The sequence below is a fragment of the Leptonychotes weddellii genome, chromosome 1 (genome assembly GCF_054177405.1).
Source record: "Leptonychotes weddellii isolate Sample4059 chromosome 1, ASM5417740v2, whole genome shotgun sequence".
Taxonomy (NCBI): Eukaryota; Metazoa; Chordata; class Mammalia; order Carnivora; family Phocidae; genus Leptonychotes; species Leptonychotes weddellii.
In genome coordinates, this window is record NC_138369.1 from 90698326 (window position 1) to 90720373 (window position 22048).

General features: G+C 36.7%; 1 protein-coding gene and 1 pseudogene across 5 annotated transcripts in view; one reads left to right on the forward strand and one right to left on the reverse strand.

Moving 5' to 3' along the window:
- The window catches only part of RNF13 (ring finger protein 13), a 151121-nt gene that overhangs the window by 59708 nt on the left and 69365 nt on the right, over positions 1-22048 (forward strand). The window lies entirely within an intron of this gene.
- On the reverse strand, positions 924-1506 carry LOC102730443 (GTP-binding nuclear protein Ran-like; annotated as a pseudogene).

Here is a 22048-nt window from a genome sequence, read left to right on the forward strand (position 1 = left end):
GCTATGTAGTATAGTAGTAACCTTCTACTTATGTGTATAATGCATTTTTAAAAAACATGTACATGTAAAAATGTTAGGATTCTCATCTTAGAAAGAAAAATGTTAGAAATTTTCTCGTTATACCTCACCATGTAGATACAGTTTTAATGAATAAGGTTCCACTCTGTTATACATGTTTTTAAACTCTGCTATCTTTCCTTCACAAATAAACAACAGAGTAGCCATTTAAGGCTAAAGATTCCTTACTCATGTTTTTCCTAATGGTTTCTGTCTTGCCTCAGTTATGTTAAAAATATGAGACCTCAGTTTACAGGGAAGACACATTAATTTTAATTAAGGTCTGGAATACTACATACTGCATACTTTTGAATCCCTTTTTTTTTTTTTTTCATTTGAAATACAGCTTTATTCTGATTCTAAACTAAAAGGAAAGGGAATGACAGCGACAAATTAGATTTTACCACTGGATATTGTGATGTGACTATAGCAGTCTTTTATTTGAAACTCAGGAAGGAAACAGTTGCATTCCAAAACAGTCAAATATGCATCCAAAAAATGAAGGTACTTTTTAAACAGCCACATTCACTTTGAAACCCATTCATCTCCTTCAGCATCCCAAAGATTAAGCACAAGTCCTGCTCAGCTATATAATAAAGTGGCAAGCATGCTGGACTTTTGGGGGCACCTGGGTGGCACAGTCAGTTAAGCATCCAACTCTTGGTTTTGGCTCAAGTTATGATCTCAGAGATCAAGCCCCATGTCAGGTTTCTTGTTCAGCGTAAGGTCTGCTCCAGATTTTCTCTCTCTCCCTCTGTGCCCCCCCCCATACTCTCTCCCACTCTCTCTCTCTCTCAAATAAATAAATCTTAAAAACAAAACAAACAAAAAAACAAGCAAACTAGACTTTTTCACACTGCACTTTCTCACAGGTCATCATCCTCATCCAGGCGAGCAGTTGCCTAAGCAACCTCTAGATCATGCTTATACTGTGTTGCCAAAGCTCGGTCCCTAACAGCCTCTGGTGGGGCAAGAGCAGCCATGGCAACAAACTCCAGGTTAGGGTCTCCAGTTAGTTTTCTAGCAGACCACAAGAAGGGCTTTCCAAAGTTGTAGTTACTTTTTTGGCAGAAATGTCATAGTACTAAAGGTTCTTCTTTCAGTGGAAGACAATAGATTTTGCCTTAACTTTCCTGTTCTTAACATCTACTTTGTTGTCACACAGCACTATGGGGATGTTCTCACGTACTTGTCCCAGATCTCTGTGTCAGGCACATTCTTGTAAGTAACCCTTGATGTTACATCAAACATTATAATGGCACACTGGGCCTGGATGTAATAACCATCCCTCAGCCCACCAAGTTTCTTCTGACCAGCCGTATCCCATACATTGAACTTAATAGGTCCTCTGTTGGTATGGAACACAAGGGGATGGACCTCAACACCCAAGGTGGCTATGTACTTCTCAAGTTCACCAGTCGGATGATGTTTCACAAACATAGTTTTTCTAGTACCACTATCGCCAACCAATACAAGTATGAATTGGTCTTGGGATTCTCCTTGGGCAGCTATCATGCTGTTGCTTCCAAAAGTGTCTCTGGTCTGTCTGACTAAACTGAATCCCATTTTTATTGTTTATTAGCCGTGTGATCTCAGGAAAGTTATTTTACCTCTGTGTGCCTCAATTTCTTTATCTGTAAAATAGGAATTGTTATGTTCCCTACATCATAGAATTGTTATGAGGGTCAAATGAAATAATCAATGTTAAATGCTTATCAAACGGTGCCTTGCACACAGTAAGTAAGCAGCAGGTAATAGCCATTGATGTTTTACACTTCTTACCAGTGGTGTAAAATAGAGTAAGAATAAAGATGGCAAAGATGCTTACTTCTGTTAGGCCTAGAAGTTTCTCATAATCTGCTGTTTGCAAACTGGAGAACCAGGAAGGCCAGTGGTATAATTCAGTGTGAGTCCCAAGGCCTCAGAACCAAGGGAGCTAATGGTTTGGAGTCAAAAGGTCCAAGAACCAAGAGCTTTGATGTCTGAGGGCAGGACAGGTGGATATCAGCAACAGAGAGGGAATTTGTCTTCCCTTTACCTTTTCATCTATTTGGGCCCTCAACAAATTGGATGATGCCCACCCACATTGATAAGAGTGGTAGATGTTTTTTACTTAGTCTATTGAATCAAATGCCGATCTCTTTCAGAAACCCCTTCACAGACACACTCCAAAATACTGCTTTACCAGCTCTCTGGAATCTCTTAGTCTAGCCTAGTTGACACATACAACTAACCATCACATGGACCTTTCAGAAACTAAATTATTAACTGATAAGTCACACTATGATGCAATAACTCAGTGACAGTTGAGTGTGAAATTTCTATTGTGGTTTATAAAGGACAGTTCAGTCATGCCAGCATGTAATGTATAAAATATAAGTTTCATGAATACACAAGAAGTATGGATCACCTATCAAGGTAGTATGAAATAAGGATAAATTTATCATAGTTACTGGAAAAACAACTGGAATCTTATCCCAAAGAGCATTTCTTTTTCTAAGGGTAGTCATTGGTTGATAGGCTGTTAGCTTTGTTAGCTATAATCTTCAGATCAAAAACCTATGCCTGTATTTTCTGGGCTTCCAAATTGATGATTAGATATAGTTTTTTATTAGGTATGTTATAGAACCTAATCACTTAGAATGTATGTTATAGTACTTTTCTGAATTGAAAATAAATAGCTCTTGGGGCGCCTGGGTGGCTCAGTCATTAAGTATCTGCCTTCGGTTCGGGTCATGATCCCAGGGTCCTGGTATTGAATCCCGCATCGGGCTCCCTGCTCCCCGGGGAGCCTGCTTCTCCCTGCCCTACTCCCCCTGCTTGTGTTCCCTCTCTCGCTGTGTCTCTCTCTGTCAAATAAATAAATAAAATCTTTTTTAAAAAATAGCTCTTTGTATAAAATAGGGGTTCATTCATATATATATATACAATTCTGTATGAATGCATTGACTTAAGAAGCTAGTTAAAAAAATAACTTTCTTATTACAATGTACCATCCTGGGACCAAGTACTAGAAATGCTTAATTCAGCCCTATACAGAATGCTGCAGTTGATAGTAGTTGCAAGGTTATATTTTTTGTCATGCCTCCTATTAAAAATGATACTCATATTATCTCAGACAAATGTGAATTAGCTAGCTGTATTTTACAAAGCTTTCCTTGGAGAAAGGAACCCTTGCCATTGTGGAGAGCAGAAGGGAAAAGAAGTAAAATTTCATCAAGATCTTTCAGTAATTGGTGGTGGCAGTAATCTTGGTGATGGGGTGGGTATTTCAGGGTTTACTTTTTGAAATTCTTTAGATTTTTTTAAAGATGAGTGTTGTACTATAATTGAAGAAACCTAGACTTCTCTTATTTCTTCCTTAGAAGTCAATGATGAAGTGAAGTTGTGTTCTACAATAAAGAAAATGGCACACTTTTTCTATACAGACTATCCCAAATGCTTTCTGACTCAGATAGCCAATAAGACAGGAGAAATGCAATTAGCAATTTTTGGAAGGTAGGCAATTGCACTGTTTGTAACATTCTAAGTTAAAGAGAGCACTGTTTTAATTTTTTGTCTTCTGTTGAGAGAAGCCCACCTGAGCCTTTTAATTTGTCTTGCTCTAAAGAAATGTGGCAAAACCCATACTCGGAATTAGTTTTTGGATATATAGGATGTCCAGAAGGCTAGTAAGAACTGTTGATTATCTGCCAGTTGCTTATTCTGAAAACAATCACTTTTATTCACTGACAAAAACTGTATCCTCTGAAAAATGCAGCTCTTTAGAGGAAAAGCTAAACAATGTTGTTTTGTTTATCTTTGTACAATGCTGTTCTTTACTGTGATGAAATGTAATTGTTTGGGAATGCTAGTTTTGGGTGAGTATTTGAAGTTAAAAAACATTGCTGGCTCTGATAAAGGTGTTACTGAATTTTTTAATTAGAAAAATGTAATCTCCCGAGGCAGTTTTCAGAAGACTTGAATTGGCATCCCAGTGGGAAATATGACTTTTTTCCCCTTAATTTTGTAAAAATAAATGGTTATTTCAAGAACACTAAAATCACTTAAAATAGAACTTTTCAGAACTACACAAATTTCTATGTTTATAACCAAATAAAGGTTAGTTATCAGAAGTCTGTTCATTGCTACTGCCATCCAAGATATTTTCATCATATGGTTTTAATACTAAGTCAACAATTTCTTCAAATAGTCCTTTTATTTTAATTGAACTTTAGGGAAGCTTAGTAAACAGATATGGTGCACTGCATGTACTTCTGAATTTTATTACCATTTTATGCTCTAATGATTATTTTTGAATGATGTAGCTGCAGAGTCATATAGGCCAATTATCAAGAAGCTGAATGGACTTAGATATTATTCCTTCTACCTTTTGTTTTTGTTTTTTCCTGACATGGAATTACATTTGGATTGTAGATGATAAGGAATATGTTGATACTCATTTTCTGTTGGAATATGACTTTTATAAAACTTAGCTGGCATACAAACCCCCTTTACCTGACTTATGCCTTTCTCTCAAGTCACGTCTGTACTTTGCCTGCCCTCTCACCTTGACCTTCAAGAGTTTTACAAGTCTGCATATGCGTTGAGCAGTCTCTCCCTTTCCATCTGATTTTTACCATGTTCTTCATCTGGACAGCCTGACCTTATTTTAGCTCTAAGATGAAGTAATTTGAAACCTTTCCTGATTTTTCTCCAAGTTGAATAGATCACTTCTTTTTTTTTTTTTTAAAGATTTTATTTATTTATTTGAGAGAGAGAGAATGAGAGACAGAGAGCACGAGAGGGAAGAGGGTCAGAGGGAGAAGCAGACCCCCTGCCGAGCAGGGAGCCCGATGCGGGACTCGATCCCGGGACTCCAGGATCACGACCTGAGCCAAAGGCAGTCGCTCAACCAACTGAGCCACCCAGGCGCCCGATCACTTCTTCTTTAATATATTACTTAATCCCATTTAATCACTTTTTCTTTTATATATTCTTTAATCTCTGTGAGGAAAAGATAATATTTTAGATTCTATAGTTTTAGTGTCTGATACAGTGTGTGGCACTTGGTGTGTGCTCAGTATTTGCTGAATGAACTAATTTAGAAAACTTTAAGGGCTTACAATTAAATTTAACTGGACTAAGGAATAAACAATATTATTAGAACCTTCTATTGGCTCCATGTTCACTTCACTTAATGTTCTTGGAAGTACTTCTAAATCAAATACTCATTTATCCCATAAACATTTTTCTTTAGGTCCCAATGTTTTATGAAAAAACTTAGAAATTACCATAAACATTTTTGGGTTATTTGGATGATCTTATAATAAACATACTAATTTTTAAATGAAATTTTATCATCTTATAAAATAGTCCTCCAGTTTTCCTTTCTAGTTTTACCTTTTATTATCCTCTTTTAGGCCTCTAGGCTGATATATGACATGGGATTCCCAGGATTTCACTTTTATTTCAGTAGTACCAAGCAAGTAGATATGACCTTGACTAGAAACTAAACTGAAAATTATCTCATAGTCGCTTAATATCATTATTTAATTTTTCCTACTCTTTTCTATATTCCTACAAAGTAATTTATAGCATTTGTTATTAATCTACTTCAGAATAATGTTTAAAAGATTCTACAAAAGGAATTATTTTCAAAGATACTTGGGGGATGGAAACATTTCTACCCACATGTGATTCAAACAGCTTTGTGCTACTAGCTCATTAATTTACTCATTTGTTTCTTCCACCCTTTAATTGATAAACATATCTGCATTTTATTTTATTTTATTTTATTTTTTTCAAGATTTATTTATTTATTTGAGAGAGCGAGAATGAGAGAGAGAGAGAGTACATGAGTGGGGGAGGGTCAGAGGGAGAAGCAGGCTCCTTGCTGAGCAGGGACCCCGATGCGGGACTTGATCCCGGGACTCCGGGATCATGACCTGAGCTGAAGGCAGTCGCTTAACCAACTGAGCCACCCAAGCGCCCCATATCTGCATTTTAATAATTAGGTTCCTAGGGACTCCTGGCTGGCTCAGTTGATAGAGCATGTGACTCTTGATCTCAGGGTTGTGAGTTCAAGCCCCACATTGGGCATGGAGCCTAATTTAAAAAAAAAAAAAAATTAGGTTCCTTTATACACATTTATGTTTCCTTTTTAATGTTTATGCAATAGTAAAATAATAAAATACTCTTCTTTTACCAGGGAAGTAATATTCATCAAAAGAAACCTAAAAAATAGTAAATTACATGTACTTTACCCTAACCTAATAATGAAATATGTAATGCCCATGACTTTATTTACATATCTCATCCCCACACATTCCTTTGCTTCAAAATCAAGATGTTCAGGTTACTCAGATACACTATAAATGAAGGATATCTGGGAGGGAGAGAAGATAGGATCTAAAGGAAAAGGAAAAGATGGATTATATCATTGAACTTCTGTGAATGAAAGAGAGATGTTACTAGAGCCTAGTACCATCTTCTGTGGAATAGCTTTTCCCAACATGGCCTGTAGTGATCCCAAAATAACATGGGGGAGAGAATGGTGTTGGAATGGGGTTTAATCTTGATAGGATTACTTGCTATAGTTATGGATCTTATTTCAACCATTGATTGTTCCCTGCTATAACATTTCTAGGAATTTTTATCCTGTAGGTAGAATTAACAGTTTTTACGTTGACATCTGAATCTACTAGTGCTGCTCCATTCTCATCTGCATTGCTTCGATCATTTGAGAAAGAGATTCTACTTCTTTTTTTTTTTTAAAGATTTTATTTATTTATTTGAGAGAGAGAGAGAGAGTGAGAAACAGCATGAGTGGGGAGAGGGTCAGAGAGAGAAGCAGGCTCCCCGGGGAACCGGGAGCCCAATGTGGGACTCGATCCCAGGACTCCGGGATCATGACCTGAGCCGAAGGCAGTTGCTTAACCAACTGAGCCACCCAGGCGCCCAAGAGATTCTACTTCTTAATTTCTTTTTACTTCCTTAGACAAAAAAGGAAGATCATAGGTAGGTTTTGAGAACTGTCTTTATTCTCTTAAGTCTCCCATTAATTTCTTTTTTTTTTTTTTTCATTTCTTTCCCTTTTAAGGAAAACTTTTTTTTCTGTGTTAGACATCTAGGCTGGGAAAAGGGTAGTTTGTGCTAGGCTGATGGTTGAGTTACTGTGGCTTTGTGTTAGCAATTCTGAAAGAAAAGAAAACCAGTTTTCCAGAGAACTTTTTCAGTTGGCATTTGGATGCAGAGTTAGACCACATTTTCTGCAGAAGATCCGTCGAAGTCCCATAGAGCTTGGACTGTAAAGTGAAGCTCCAGTTTTTTTCAGATTCTGCTAGGACCGCCAATACCCAGTGTATAGCCAGTGTGGTCAGAAGAGGCTAGGTTCCAGAACCACCCAGGATCTGTTATATACTGTTTTCTTTTTTGTTTTGACTTTTTAGCTTTTTGTGTTTTGAAACTAGCATACACAAAAAGTATTCATAATGTATGTATATACAATCTAATACTCACTACGCAAGTTTAAGAGACCTGTCACTTACTAATGTTCATTAGTTAATATTAATTAATCAAATACCATTTAAGTCTCCATTGGGTAATTTTTTTTCTTTTAAGTTTTATTCTAATTACAGATCATATTAAACTAGTATTAATATCTGATCTTCATGAGGGAGCTTCCTATTTGGAATATTTTTATAGTAATTTCAAATGTTTTAATAGAGTGATGTTAAATGTATCACAAAGTGATTGCTTGTTAAAGCTACTCATTTTCTGTCTTGTATTTGGAAAAGTTTGTGGCGAAAAAAATTCTTTGCTAAGGCCAGACCAAACCCCAAAAGTACTGTGGATTTCCTTTTTCTTTACAGTAGATTCTCTTTTTATATATTATTATTTTATTTCTCCCTATCTTGATTCTAGCCTTAAAACCCATGGGTACTTTCTCACGTCAGCTACTTGGGAGTAGAACTTAACGTTTTATGAAGTTCTGTGTACTGAGTTTTTTAGTTCAGTGCTTGGAGCACCAAAATGAATGAGTGTATGCTCAGAGTTCTACCACTGAGTGGTGTTGAGCATCAAAATGCTCCTTGTAATTGTTTCCTCAGTTACATTTCAAGTGTAGTACAAGTCTGTCAGTACTTGGGAATTCTTGGTTGGCTCATAGTAAGTGCAGAGTTATCTTTTTGTTACATAAAAGGTTCTTTCAACAACCTTGTTTACAGTGGTAGGTGGGTTGAAATGGAGCTTCTCATTCTCATTAGGATGAGAAATAATTAAGATTTGATTAGAATAGAATATGAGTCCCAGTAGTATCAAAAATACGAATTTTGATAATTTTCATTTTAACAGGCAGTTTAATATGCATATGTAACTAGAGAATAATTTATGGGTACGTCTATTAAACTTAAATTGCAATTCTAAAAATTTATTCAGGCAACTTTTAACTAATGTGGTTAATTTTAACTGGTAAAGTTCATTACAAAGGTCTTTTTTTTAAAGGCCTCTTCAAACTAGTGGCAGTATTAGAAATAGCTGCACATAAAGGTTTATTTGGGTTTTCTTAAAGTCTCTAAGAAAAAAAAGGATTATTTTTAGTTTTAATTTATTGTACTAATCATTTCCAAGATAAAATATAAAAACTTCATTGGAAAGAGCCACATTTAGAGACCTATAAGCTAAAGACTTTGACTTTGTGATGGTGTGTTGCAGAATATTATTGCTGCAATGAAAAGCACAAATTTCTTTTCTGATTGCAGACAATCTATAGAACATTAAGAACTCATTATATAAATAGGTTTTCAACTTTTTTTTTTTTTTAAAGATTTTATTTATTTGACAGAGAGCACAAGCAGAGGGAGAGAGAGGGAGAAGCAGGCTCCCTGCTGAGCAAGGAGCCCAATGTGGGACTCAATCCCAGGACCCTGGGATCATGACCTGGGCCGAAGGCAGCCGCTTAACCGACTGAGCCACCCAGGCGTCCCTCAACTTTTTTGACGATAAGAAAGTACAGCCAAATCCACAAGAAGAAATTTATTTTTATTCATGCCCCAATACATATACAACCCATAGCCTATAATAAAGCTTGATGAAATAGTATTTACCAGTACCACCTATAATATTCTGGTATATGAAATTTCTCTTTCTTAAAAAATAAAGTTCATCCACGTCCACTAAATTATTTTACTACTCACGATTTTTATTACTTTCAGTATCTAAAAATTGCTTTCCCATGTACCAAAACAAAGATTGACTTTAAAATGCTGCCACTGGAATGTAACCTAAAATTTTTAATTTTTAAAGTTCCCAAGGATTCTAGCTTCTGTTTTCTGCTCTACTTGAAACAGGTAAGTATGGCTTTGCATACAAACACAAATTTTACCAGCCCTACCAAAAATATTTTCTAATTAAATAAATTCAACTTCTCTCCAAGCCTAAATAAACATATGCCATTTGCCAAAAGGTCAAAACTCTTAAAATATAATCTTACATGAGAGAGGAAACATGCCTTAGTATTACGATAATAAATGTCACAAAGTTTCAGCATTAAAACCACATACTTTGCTTGACAGTTTTTCTTAGAACTTTTATGTACTTATTTATTTTTTTTAAGAGTTGAATTCTTACCAGGTTTACTTCTTTGTTTCTCTACCACAGAAAAGAGGTAAGGTTGGAGGAAGGCTGGAATGACTACTAGTTTAGCCTACTACTAGTGAATAAAGAGAGAGGAAGTGACATTTAACACAACATTAAGGAGAAAAACCAGCTAAGTTCTGGTAAAGCCTATTCATGATGATCCCCCCAGTCACTGGAAAAGGTCAAATCATATTCGGTACCTTTTGCTGAGAAAGCTGGGAAAATGCAAAATATTTTAGGAACATTTTTATCCATGGTGACTGAAGTAAAATTTTTGGCATGTCTTTTCAGGGGGAACTAAGCAACAGATATAAGGAACTTTTATTTTTGTGGCATATGTCTTGCTGGGTGGGGCTGGTCAGACCGTTACCTTAGTTGTGATTTAGTTTGATTAAACAAGTGTTTATGTGAGAGAGCTTCCTCTAGGCTTGAGATATATACAAATAAGGTAGTTCCTTTCCTTAAGGAGCATAAAATAATTGCATCCGGAGTACTCTAAATGTTATTTTATCATCTTTGTTTTTCAAGACGATAACAGGCTTAGTTTTCTGATAATTAATGTTTTTACCAAGATGTTCTTTATCAGGATGGGGAATTTCCCTTCTATTTCTAATTGTTTAATTCAGTGATATCATTTTAATATCAATGATATCAAACAATATCATCGAAAAACGTGGTCATGACATTTTCAAGGCCTGCCCTATGCCAGCGCCGAAGTGTTTACCAAAAAATCAAGAGACACAGTTCCAGCTATCATTATTAAGCATAATGGCTACATTAGGAATCGGTGTTTCATAGATTGTAGCCTTATCTCTACATTTCTCATAGGGGAGCAGTGAAGAAACCCTACCTGAACTAGTGCCTATAAGACCTGTTGAATTCTAATAATAGCTGCAAATCCGTGAACTAGGAAATCTCTTCTAGGACACTTAACACATGTTGGAGCATGAGATAAGGTTAGCTAGCAAGCTGTGGCCAATAAACTTGTTTCTTATTACCAATAAAAGAAACAAACTGTAGCTCCTTTGCATTATTATCTCTAAACAGATATGTCCTTTAATTCATATGTACCTATCCTGATCATCCTCCCTGTAGTGAAATTGAATGAAGGGTGGTGATGCTTCCAGTTGAATTTGTGCTTATCTGCTCTTAAAGGTCTGCAGCTTTAAAAGGCAATACACCAATAGCTAGAGTTCTTGGTGCAACAATTTATATCCTGTCTAGTGAACCAAAGTCACTAAATTCTTGAACTTTGATACTAAGTAGTCATTAAGGACCCCCTATTTGGAGGATGGCCTCTTTTACCATGCAACTTTGGACTTACCCTGCTCTCCTAAGAGTGGGGTGGTAAGGACATGAGAGTTTGGAGGTAGACCAAGCTTTGGACCTTGCTAGATGAACTTCTGCTGCTAACTATACATAATTTTATCCTCTGGTAGTCTAAGCTGTATTCAGTAGCCAGACTATCTCCTGGACCTTTGGCATGCTCTCATAATAGTACTCAGAGCATATGGGTAAATACAAAGGCCTGACCACCTTTTAAATTTCTTAAACAGTTTAAAATAAACTGATATCCTTTGGAACTGGCTGAGGAACCGGTCAGTAGCCTTTACTTCAGAAAAAGAAAAAAAGAAATAGGAAAAAAAAGTCTTCATTGAGACTAGTTAAGATTTTTATTCTACCATAAGATAGGTTGCAAAATAAAATTAAAAATATGAAATAATAGAGGTGAAGGGGGAAGCACATAATCCCAGAGGCCTCTAATGGTCATCTAACAAAGTCTTTATGAAAAGAAGGTAATAGCAACTTTTAATTCTTAGATACTTTCTGCAGATGAAAAGAGCTGAGGAAATAAACTGTTAGCATTAAACAAAGCAGAAACTTACTCTAGCCAAGTGGTGGTGAGGTAGACTTCTCAGACACATGCCCTTATTAGTTAGGGTCATAATGGATGTCCATCTGCACTCTCTTTGTCTAGTAGTATTGAACTCACTGATAGTACCTATCAAAGGCCTAACTGAGAGAAGAATTTTTTATGGAATTTGTCTTTTTTTTTTATTTAAAAGATTTTATTTATTTATTTGACAGAGACACAGAGAGAGAGGCAACACAAGCAGGGTAATGGGAGAGAGAGAAGCAGGCCTCCCGTGGAGCAGGGAGCCCGATGTGGGGCTTGATCCCAGGACCCCAGGATCATGACCTGAGCCAAACGCAGATGCTTAACGACTGAGCCACCCAGGCGCCCCTGGAATTTGTCACTTTTGCAGTCTTAACTGAATAGTCTAAAATCCATCCCTGCATCAGGGCAGATCTTTAGAAAGCTGATGACATGGATCAAATAAAATTGGTCCCCATCAAATTGACTCAGATGAACTTGGCACGATTCCATCATTTTGTATTAAGAACTTCCGTAAGAAGCAGCCCTAACCCGTTGTATTTATCTTTTTTTTTTTTTTTAAGATTTTTATTTATTTAACAGAGATAGAGAGAGAGCACAAGTAGGCAGAGCGGCAGACGGCAGACAGAGGGAGAGGGAGAAGCAGGCTTCCCGCGGAGCAGGGAGCCCGATGCGGGGCTCGATCCCAGTACCCTGGGATCATGACCTGAGCCAAAGGCAGCCGCTTAACCAACTGAACCACCCAGGCGCCCCCCATTGTATTTATCTTAATGTAACTAACATTTTAAAAATTATTTGTCTTACTAGAAGGGTCCGAAGATAGAGATATTTACAACTTCTTATCTTGCTTTAGTATGTATGTTTGCACTAGAATTGTTTCACTTGTTCTCATTACTAGAATAATCATCAAAATGAATTCTAAACAGTTAAATCAGGTAGCAGATACCTTCAGGAAAGCTAAACCCCATCATTCGGTCAGCCAGCCAGCCAGCCAGCCAGCAGGTTTTTCTGAGCACTGTTCATGTGCTTATTTGCCACCAATATGCCTACTTGGTAAAGAGTCTCTTCAATCTTTTGCCCATTTTTTTTATTGGGTTCTTATTAATAAATTTTGAAAGTTCTTGATATATTCTGGAATATAAGTCCTTTATCAGATATGCATGGTGCAAACATTGTCTTCTAGCCCATGACTTGTTTATTCTTACCAATGTCTTTGAAAGAGAAGAAATTCTTAATTTTGATGAAAACCTATTATTATTTTTTTTTATGAATTGTGCTTTTGATGTTGTAAAATTTTGTAGTGTTATGTTTTAAATTTAGGTCTAAGTGGTTCATTTTTAGTTAGTATTTGAATTTGGTGCAATGGTTGCACCAATATTCTTTTCTATTTTTTTGCGTATGGGTATCTAATTGTTCCAGCACCATTTGTTGAAGATTATCCCCTTTCTTTCTTTCTTTCTTTTCCTTTCTTTTTCTCTCTCTCTCTCTTTCTTTCTCTCTCTCTCTCTCTTTTTCTTTCTTTCATTTATTTGACAGAGAGAGACACAGTGAGAGAGGGAACATAAGCAGGGGGAGTGGGAGAGGGAGAAGCAGGTTTCCCGCGGAGCAGGGAGCCCAATGCGGGGCTCGATCCCAGGACCCTGGGATCATGACCTGAGCCGAAGGCAGACACTTAACGACTGAGCCACCAAGGCGCCCTTTCTTTCATTTTTTTAGCTGAAGTACAGTTGATACATGTTACATTAATTTCAGGTGTACAACATAGTGATTTGAACTCTGTATGTTATACTATACTCACTGCAAGTGTAGCTACCATCTGTCACCATACAGCACTATTACAATACCATTGACTGTGTGCCCTATGTTGTACCTTTCATCCCTGTGACTTACGCATTATATAAATGGGAACCTGTACCTGCCACTCATCTTCACCCCTTTTTGCCTCTGACAACCATGAGTTTGTTCTCCATATTTATGCTGTTTCTGCTTTGCTTTGGCTTTTAGATTTCACATAAATGAAATCTTTTGATATTTGTCTTTGTCTGACTTATTTCACTTAGCGTAATACCTCTAGGTCCATCCATGTTGTTGCAGATGGTAAGATCTCATTCTTTTTTTTATGGCTGAGTAATATTACTCTGTGTATGTGTGTATGCATACACCACATTTTCTTTATCCATTCATCTATCAGTGGACACTTAACGTTGCTTCTGTATCTTGGCTATCATAAATAATGTGGAAGTCAACATCAGGGTGCATATATCTTTTTGAATTAGTGTTTTTGTTTTGTTTGGATAAATACCCAGTAGCAGAATTACCAGGTTTTATTGTATTTCTATTTTTAATTTTTGAGGAACCTCTGTATTGTTTTCCACAGTGGCTGCACTAATTTATATTGCCACCAACAGTTCACTAGGGCTCCTTTTTCTCCACATCCTTGTCAACACATATTGGTGTTGAGTTGTATACTTTATGTATTTGGTTATTAACCTCTTATCAGATAAATCATTTGCAGATATTTTCTCCCATTCAGTAGGTTGCCTTTTCATTTTGTTGATCATTTCTTTCACTCTGCAAAAGCTTTTTATCTTGGGGTAGTCCCAGTAGTTTATTTTTGCTCTTGTTTCCCTTGTCTGAGGAGACCTATCTAGAAAAATGTCACTAAAGCCAATGTCAAAGAGAATACTGCCTATGTTTTTTTCCTAGGAGTTTTATGATTTCAGGTCTCACATTTAGATTTTTAATCCATTTTGAGTTTATTTTTGTGTATGGTATAAGAAAGCGGTCCAGATGCATTATTTTGCATGTAGCTGTCCAGTTTTCCCAGCACCGTTTGTTGAAGAGACTGTCTTTTTCCCATTGTATTTTCTTACCTCCTTTGTTATAGATTAATTGACCATATAGTTGTGGGCTTCTTTCTGGGCTCTCTATTCTGTTCCAATAATCTATGTGTCTGTTTTTGTGCTGGTGCCATCCTGTTTTGATATTTATTGAGTGTTTTTTATTATGAAAGGGTATTGATTTTGTCAAATGCAGTGTTAACTGCATTCCATAATTTTTTTTTTTAAAGATTTTATTTATTTGACAGACAGAGAGAGAGAGCACAGGCAGAGGGAGAGGGAGAAGCAGGCTCCCTGCAGAGCAAGGGAAGTCCAGTGTGGGACTCAATCCCAGGACCCTGGGACCATGACCCAAGCCGAAGGCAGTCACCCAACCAACTGAGCCACCTAGGCGCCCCTGCATTCCATCAGTTTTGATATGTTTTGTTTTCATCATCTCAAAGTATTTTATAATTTCCTTGGTGATTTCTTTTTTGACTCATTGGTTATTTAGGATATGCTGTTTAATTTGACGTATTTCTGAATTTCCCAAATTTCCTTCTAATATTGATTTCTAACTTCATTTCATTGTGGTTGGAGAACTTTGTATGATTTTAGTACCTTTAAAGTTACTGAGGATTGTTTTATGCCCTAACATCTGGTCTACCCTGGAGAATATGCACTTGAGAAGAATGTTTATTGTTGAGTTGAATGTTTTATAGATGTCTGTTAGGTCTAGTTAGTTTATAGTTTTGTTCAAGTCTTCCATTTCTTTGTTGATCTTCTGACTCGTTCTATCCATTAGAGAGAGTGGGGCATTGAAGTTTCCAACTATTGTTGAATTATGTGTTTCTCCCTTCACTTTTTTCAGTTTCGCTTCATGTATTTTGGAACTCTGTGATTAGGTGCATATATGTTTATGGTTCCTATATCTTCCTGATGGAAAACATTATAAAATGTCTTTCTTTGTCTTAGTAAGAATTTTAATCTTTCAGTTTTGTACTGTTTGCATGATATATCCTTTTCCTTTCATTTCCAACCTATGCGTGTCTTTGAAAAGTTTGATTCTCTTATAGAAAGCACATAGATGGATCATGTTTTTTAATCCATTCTGACAATCTCTGGTTTTTGATTGGGATGTTCAATCTGTTTACATTTAATGTAATTATAAAGTAGGGTTTATATGTGCCACTTAATTTGTTTTCTATCTCTTACGTCTTTTTTATTTTTTCAATTCCTGCCTTTTTTTGTGTTAAATGGGTATTTTCTAGCATGCCTTTTTAATTTCCTTGTTGTTTCTTCTGTATTTTTTAGTTATTTTCATAGTGATGGTCCTGCTATTGCAATTAACATTTAAAGTTAAACAGTGTAGTTCAGATTAGTACTGAGTCACTTTAAATATCATATAAAAATTTTGGTCCAATATACCTTTATTCCCTACCTCTTTTATCATGCTGTTGTACTATTATTGTCATACAAATTGTATCTTTATATAAGTCCATTAACAAATTATTTATTTATGCAGCTGTCTTTTAAAGCAAACAGCAGAAAAGAGTTAGAAATAAAAATATCTTTGGAGACTCACTCTCCTTACCTTTCTGAGTCTCCTGGACACTCTGTCCATATCTATACTCTCTATGTTTTCAGTAAACTCTGCTCTCACTTCCTCTCAGCTCGTGTTTGATTTCTATCCTGTGTGAAGCCAAGGACCCTCTTGGCTGGTCCTGTGGGATCCCACTCTGGGTCCTTGGACCCAGGCAGCCTGCATCAAAAGTGTGGACTGCTGGGGCACCTGGGTGGCTCAGTCGTTAAGCGTCTGCCTTCGGCTCAGGTCATGGTCCCAGGGTCCTGGGATCGAGCCCCGCATTGGGCTCCCTGCTCTGTGGGAAGCCTGCTTCTCCCTCTCCCACTGCCCCTGCTTGTGTTCCCTCTGGCTGTCTTTCTCTCTGTCAAATAAGTAAAATCTTTTTAAAAAAAAAAAAAAAAGTGTGGACTGCAGGGGCACCTGGGTGGCTCGGTCGGTTAAGCATCTTACTCTTGATTTTGGCCCAAGTTATGATCTCAGGGCAGTGAGATTGAGCCCTGTGTTGGGCTCCATGCTCAGTGGGGAGACCACTTGAGATTCTCTCTCTCCCTCTCCCCCTCCCCCCCCTCACATGCACGCTCTCTCTCTAAAAATAAAATAAAAATCTTAAAAAAAAAAAAAGTGTGGACTACAGTATTCCTCAAGACTGCAGGCCAGGAATGGCTGCTGCTTCACACACTGCTCTGGTCAACAGAGGGAAGAATGCAGAAATTGAGCAGATGTGTTTAGAAACTTTCATAGCAATTTCAGAGTCACGTATGTCTGTTGAATCTAATAATAAAAATTAGGTGTCCTAAAAAAACAAAACAATACAAATAAAAATACCTTTTTAAAAAAAACTTTATAGAGTGTCAGCCAGCACATAAGCATGAGTGGGGGGAGGGGCAGAGGGAGAGAATCTTAAAGTAAAATCCCTGCTTGGGGGGTGGGGGGGGTGGAGCCTGATGTGGGGCTGGATCCCAGGACCCATGAGATCACAACCTGAGCCAATACCAAGAGTTGGGCACTCTGATTGAGCCACCCAGGTGCCCAATAAAAATATCTTTATACTGTTTTCATAATACCTATGTAGTTATATTTACTGCTGCTACTTATTTTGTGTAGATTCAAGTTATTGGCTACTCTTCATTTCATTCATTTCAGCCGAAAGACTCCTTTTGATATTTTGTAGGGCCACTGACACAGATTCTCTCAGTTTCTGTTCATCTGGAAATGTCTTAATTTCACCTTCATGTTTTTTTTTTAAAGATTTTATTTTAGAGAGAAAGAGAGAGAGTGAGCAAGTGCACGAGGGGAAGGGGTACAAGCAGAGTCTGCACTAAGCCCGACTTGGGGCTCAATCCTAGGACTCTGAGATCATGACCTGAGCCAAAATCAAGAGTCGGTTGCTCAACTGAGTGAGCCACCCAGGCGCTCCTCACCTTCATTTTTGAAGGAAGTTTAAGCTGGATACAGAATTCTAAACTCAGTTGTTTTCTCTCGCAGCCTTTTATTAATTCATCTAAGTAGATGATTATGTCAACTTACAAATTAAGAGCATCTTCCTTTGTAATCTATATTCACTCTTTCTCTCTTCCCACCCCCACTGCCCCTTGCCTCCCACCTTCCTTATTTCATTGCCCAGAACTTCAGTACAATGCTGAATAGATGTGGGTGAGAGTGAACATCTTTGTCTTTTTACTGTTATTCAGAAAACATTCAGTGTTTTACCAGAAAATATGTTGATTTTGGGATTTTTTTGTAGATAACACTAATATAGAAATATTTTAAAATGTCAATATAAAATGTGAACTCAAGTTCATTCTTGGGCAGGAAAGTAGATTGAGAGCCAAAAGAAAATAAAAAATGCTTTAAAGTCACGGAAGGTGGGGTGCCTGGGTGGCTCAGTCGGTTAAGCGGCTGCCTTTGGCTCAGGTCATGATCCCAGGGTCCTGGGATCGAGCCCTGCATCGGGCTCCGTGCTCAGCGGGGAGCCTGCTTCTCCCTCTGCCTGCCGCTCCACCTGCTTGTGCTCTCCCTCTCTCTATCTCTGTCAAATAAATAAATTAAAAATCTTAAAAAAAATAAAAAAATAAAAGTCACTGAAAGTATCATATGGTTAAATGTAGTCATTCTCTTCCTAGTAGTCAAACACTTACAATGCATCTTAAGATAAGTGTGTTTTTTTATATTTATACCCAAGCCAGATAGACTTTCCAGGTAGAATTTCCCTAATATTTATTACATCTTTTTTTTTTTTTTTACTTCTATTATTACGTTACTCGCTTTAGTAAAAAAAATTATAACATGTCATAGAAATTTCCCTCTAAATCATATTTTCATTCTGAATGAATTACAGTCTGACATATTTCAGTATATTCTTTCAGCTTCCTAGTTAAAAATAAATGACCTTTTCACACTTATAATAAAATGGTGAAATAATGAACTAAACTTAAGGTTGTATTATCACTAAAATTAGGAGAGAATGTATTTAAAATTGGCTACTATTTTGAATCAAACATCTTTTGTCCCCATCACTTGAAGGCATGTGTATGGTGTTCATGGAATGTTACCTGTCTGTCTGAAATAATCCTGGTTTTGAGCTTGCCTTTTTACTGTTGTTCAAATGTTACAAATTATTCTTCATGCAAGGAAAAAACATCTATAATTCAGATAAAGACTTTAGAACTAAAATGTGTTTCAGATAAAAAAAAATGTTCTTGTTACAAGTGTTTCTGCTGTCAATAATTGGGTTCTTTTCAAGGTTATTTTCCATCAAGGAAAGTCAGCTCTATTGAAATTTTTTTTTTTTAAAGATTTATTTATTTATTTATTTGACAGAGAGACACAGCAAGGGCAGGAACACAAGCAGGGGGAGTGGGAGAGGGAGAAGCAGGCTTCCCACCGAGCAGGGAGCCCGATGCGGGGCTCGATCCCAGGACCCTGGCATCATGACCTGAGCTGAAGGCAGACGCTTAACGACTGAGCCACCCAGGCGCCCCAGCTCTATTGAATTTTTACCATTCTTGCAGGTATATAGCTTAGAGATATACATAGGTCTGCTTACGTGTAGCCTCTCCTCTCAGAGGAAAAATGAAGTACACTTAGCTCACGTATGAATGTTAAAGGGGTTTGAAGACTATAAGAAATGTAAAACTGGGGGCGCCTGAGTGGCTCAGTCGTTAAGCATCTGCCTTCGGCTCAGGTCATGATCCCAGGGTCCTGGGATCAAGCCCCACATTAGGCTCCCTGCTCGGCGGGAAGCCTGCTTCTCCCTCTCCCACCCCCCTCCTTGTGTTCCCTCTCTCTCTGTCAAATAAATAAATGAAATCTTAAAAAAATGAAAAAATAAAAATTAAAAATTAAAAAAAAGACTGGGGTGGCTATTTAAAAGAAAAAGGAAATGTAAAACTGTGAATGGATTATGTTAGAAGTTTAATTATTTTTAACAACCAGGTGGCTAGATTTATTCCAAATATTTGTCGAATGAATGAGTGAATTAATTTGCTGAAAATCTTTAAATTTTTATTTCAAGTCTTAATCTGTTGTATTCTGTCTACCTAGAAAAATCTATATATAGAGTCATTCCTTTCTCTTCCTTGTGAAGACAAGCTCTGCTGCTCAGGCTTTCTCATTTTTGTTTAAGCATATTCCCCAAGTTTCCTGGGTTCAAAAATTAGTTTATGAAGAAGAATAAAAGCTAGTGTTCTTTCATATCATTGCCATCATTCTATCCTGCCTTGTCGTAACAGCTCCAGATCTTCAGTTTCTCCTTTCCATATCAATCTAAGTAGACCAGATTGTTCTAAAATACTGCCTCAGCCATGTCAGCCCCTTATTCAGTTGCCTTCTGTGAACCCTGAGAGAGTAGACCCCATATCTGTTTCTTGGAGTGGTCTTCAAGGTTGTATTGCACAATCTGGCCCTTTGTTTTCTTTCTTTTCACCTCAGATTCTCCAAGAGCAACAATAAAAATCAATAGCAATGACAGTACTCATAACTAGCACTTATTTAATATGTGCCAGGTACTGTCTAAGCACTATTTTAAGTGTTTTACATATAGTAAATAATTTAATCCTCAGAATAACTCTTTAAGTTGGGTGTATTATCAGGCTCATCTTACAGAGAAATTAACTTGCCTAAGTTTATACAACTTGTATATAACAGTTAGAATTTGAATCTAGGTAATCTTGTTCCAAGAGTTTATATTTTTAACTTCTCTGCTGATCTTCCTTTCAGTAACATTCTTCTTTATTTAGTAACATCAACTCTGTTTTATTTTGTTTTGTTTTTAATAGGCCTTGCTAGGTTCTGACTTTTGTTCTTTCTCTTTCCTATCATATGAGAAATTTCCCTCAACTCTTTTCTACTGTTAGCTCAAATTTCTTTTCTTTGTTAAAGTGTAATTCATGTCCCATAAAATCTGTGATAGGCATTTCAGCCCACTGAGTATTTCCCCTCTAAGTTTCCATAAACTCTATGACAATATTTTAGCACTTTTCTTTTGGCTTAAACTCTGTTTGCATATAGGTTTCGTTTGACCACAAGGTTTTACGATCATGTTGTCTAAGTTTTGATGATTTATCGGTTCAGTTCCTTTCCCACACATTTGTAAAACATTAAGTAAGACTCATAATTTTGGTTCTCCTCCTGATTCATTGGGAAACCCGATGCTTCTCTATCTAATCAGATAAAATTATGTTCAGAATCTCAGCTCTGCCTAAATGTGATTGTAGGGCACTTTCGCTTACCCATTTTTCCTCATTTCTAAAATATAGAGCAGAATACCTACTTTGTTGAGGTGTATTAGGTATTAGAGATAATAATATATAAACCGTTAGCATATAGAAGCTTCCTTTATTCATTATAGCTTTTAGTCTGGAGCCTTGTTACATGTATCCTATTGATAGTTTCCCCCAACTTCTCATGCCTTCGTATCCCATAAAAGATCTCTACTTAATGATCTTGACAGCTCAATCAGTCCTTCTTACAGGACTTGTTTTAATAGTGTTAGTATTACCAGTTTGTCTAGTCTAGAAGTAAGATGAACTGTTGTGTCATTTCCAGGGTTCCTTTTAGAACTTTACTGAAGGTTTTTCCATTAGCAGTTTGCAATCTTCTGACATGCTGGCTACTTACTATATATAACAAGCCAGCAGTCCCATATTTCTCCAGAACTCTTGGATAGGTGCCGCCTGGTCTACATAATTTAGTTGTATCTAATTTGTTTATTAGATGTAAAATATTTAGAACATTTACCACAATTTGAGCTAATAGCTCTGATCAGTCTCCTTAAAAAGACAGATTGGCAATACAAATCAGAAGGCTTTTTCATGAAATTTTCAGTTTTGATGTCTCTTTTGGAATTTAGGTTTGTTCACGGTGCATGCTTTTTATTAATGAATCTTTGAGTTCTTTGCCTCCATCTGACACCATTTTTGAGGTTGCATTTTATGAATGTGTAACTTTGCACATGTTTACTAAATGATTTAGGTTTTATTTCTGCCTCGTGTTCTTAAAAGTAACCAGCTGCTGCATAGTTAAAAACGTAATTTAATTTGACTGACGCACGAGTTTTGTAGTTCATAAACATGGATATAGTTTCCTTGTTTGTATTCGTAAGTCTGTTGGTCCATATGTTAATGTGTTTCTTGATTTAATTTTAATACTTTATTTTAGAGATCAATAAAAACAACAAACGCCTTAGGGAAGACTTCTTGTTGAATTTTTGAAAACATGTTTGTAATTTTTGGAATTCACACTTGTACGTTCAAAATTCCTGCCTATTTTAGTGGTTTTCTAAGTTTTCTATTTTAAGAATTTTATTATTTTTGTTGGTAGAGAACAGCTTTTGATATTGATATAATATTATATTGTATTTATGGAAACAATTGCATTTTGGATGTGTGAAGGAAACATTTCTCCTCAGTTGCTCCATGCAGTTTTAAGAATCTAATGGCTAGATCTAATTACACACGTAGCAGGTTGTTGTAAATCCAGTAACTTATATTGGTGGCTCTTAACATTTGGGGGTTCAGAAAGCCTTTTATAAAATTGATGATGGCTTTATCCCTTACCAGAAAAGCTCACACA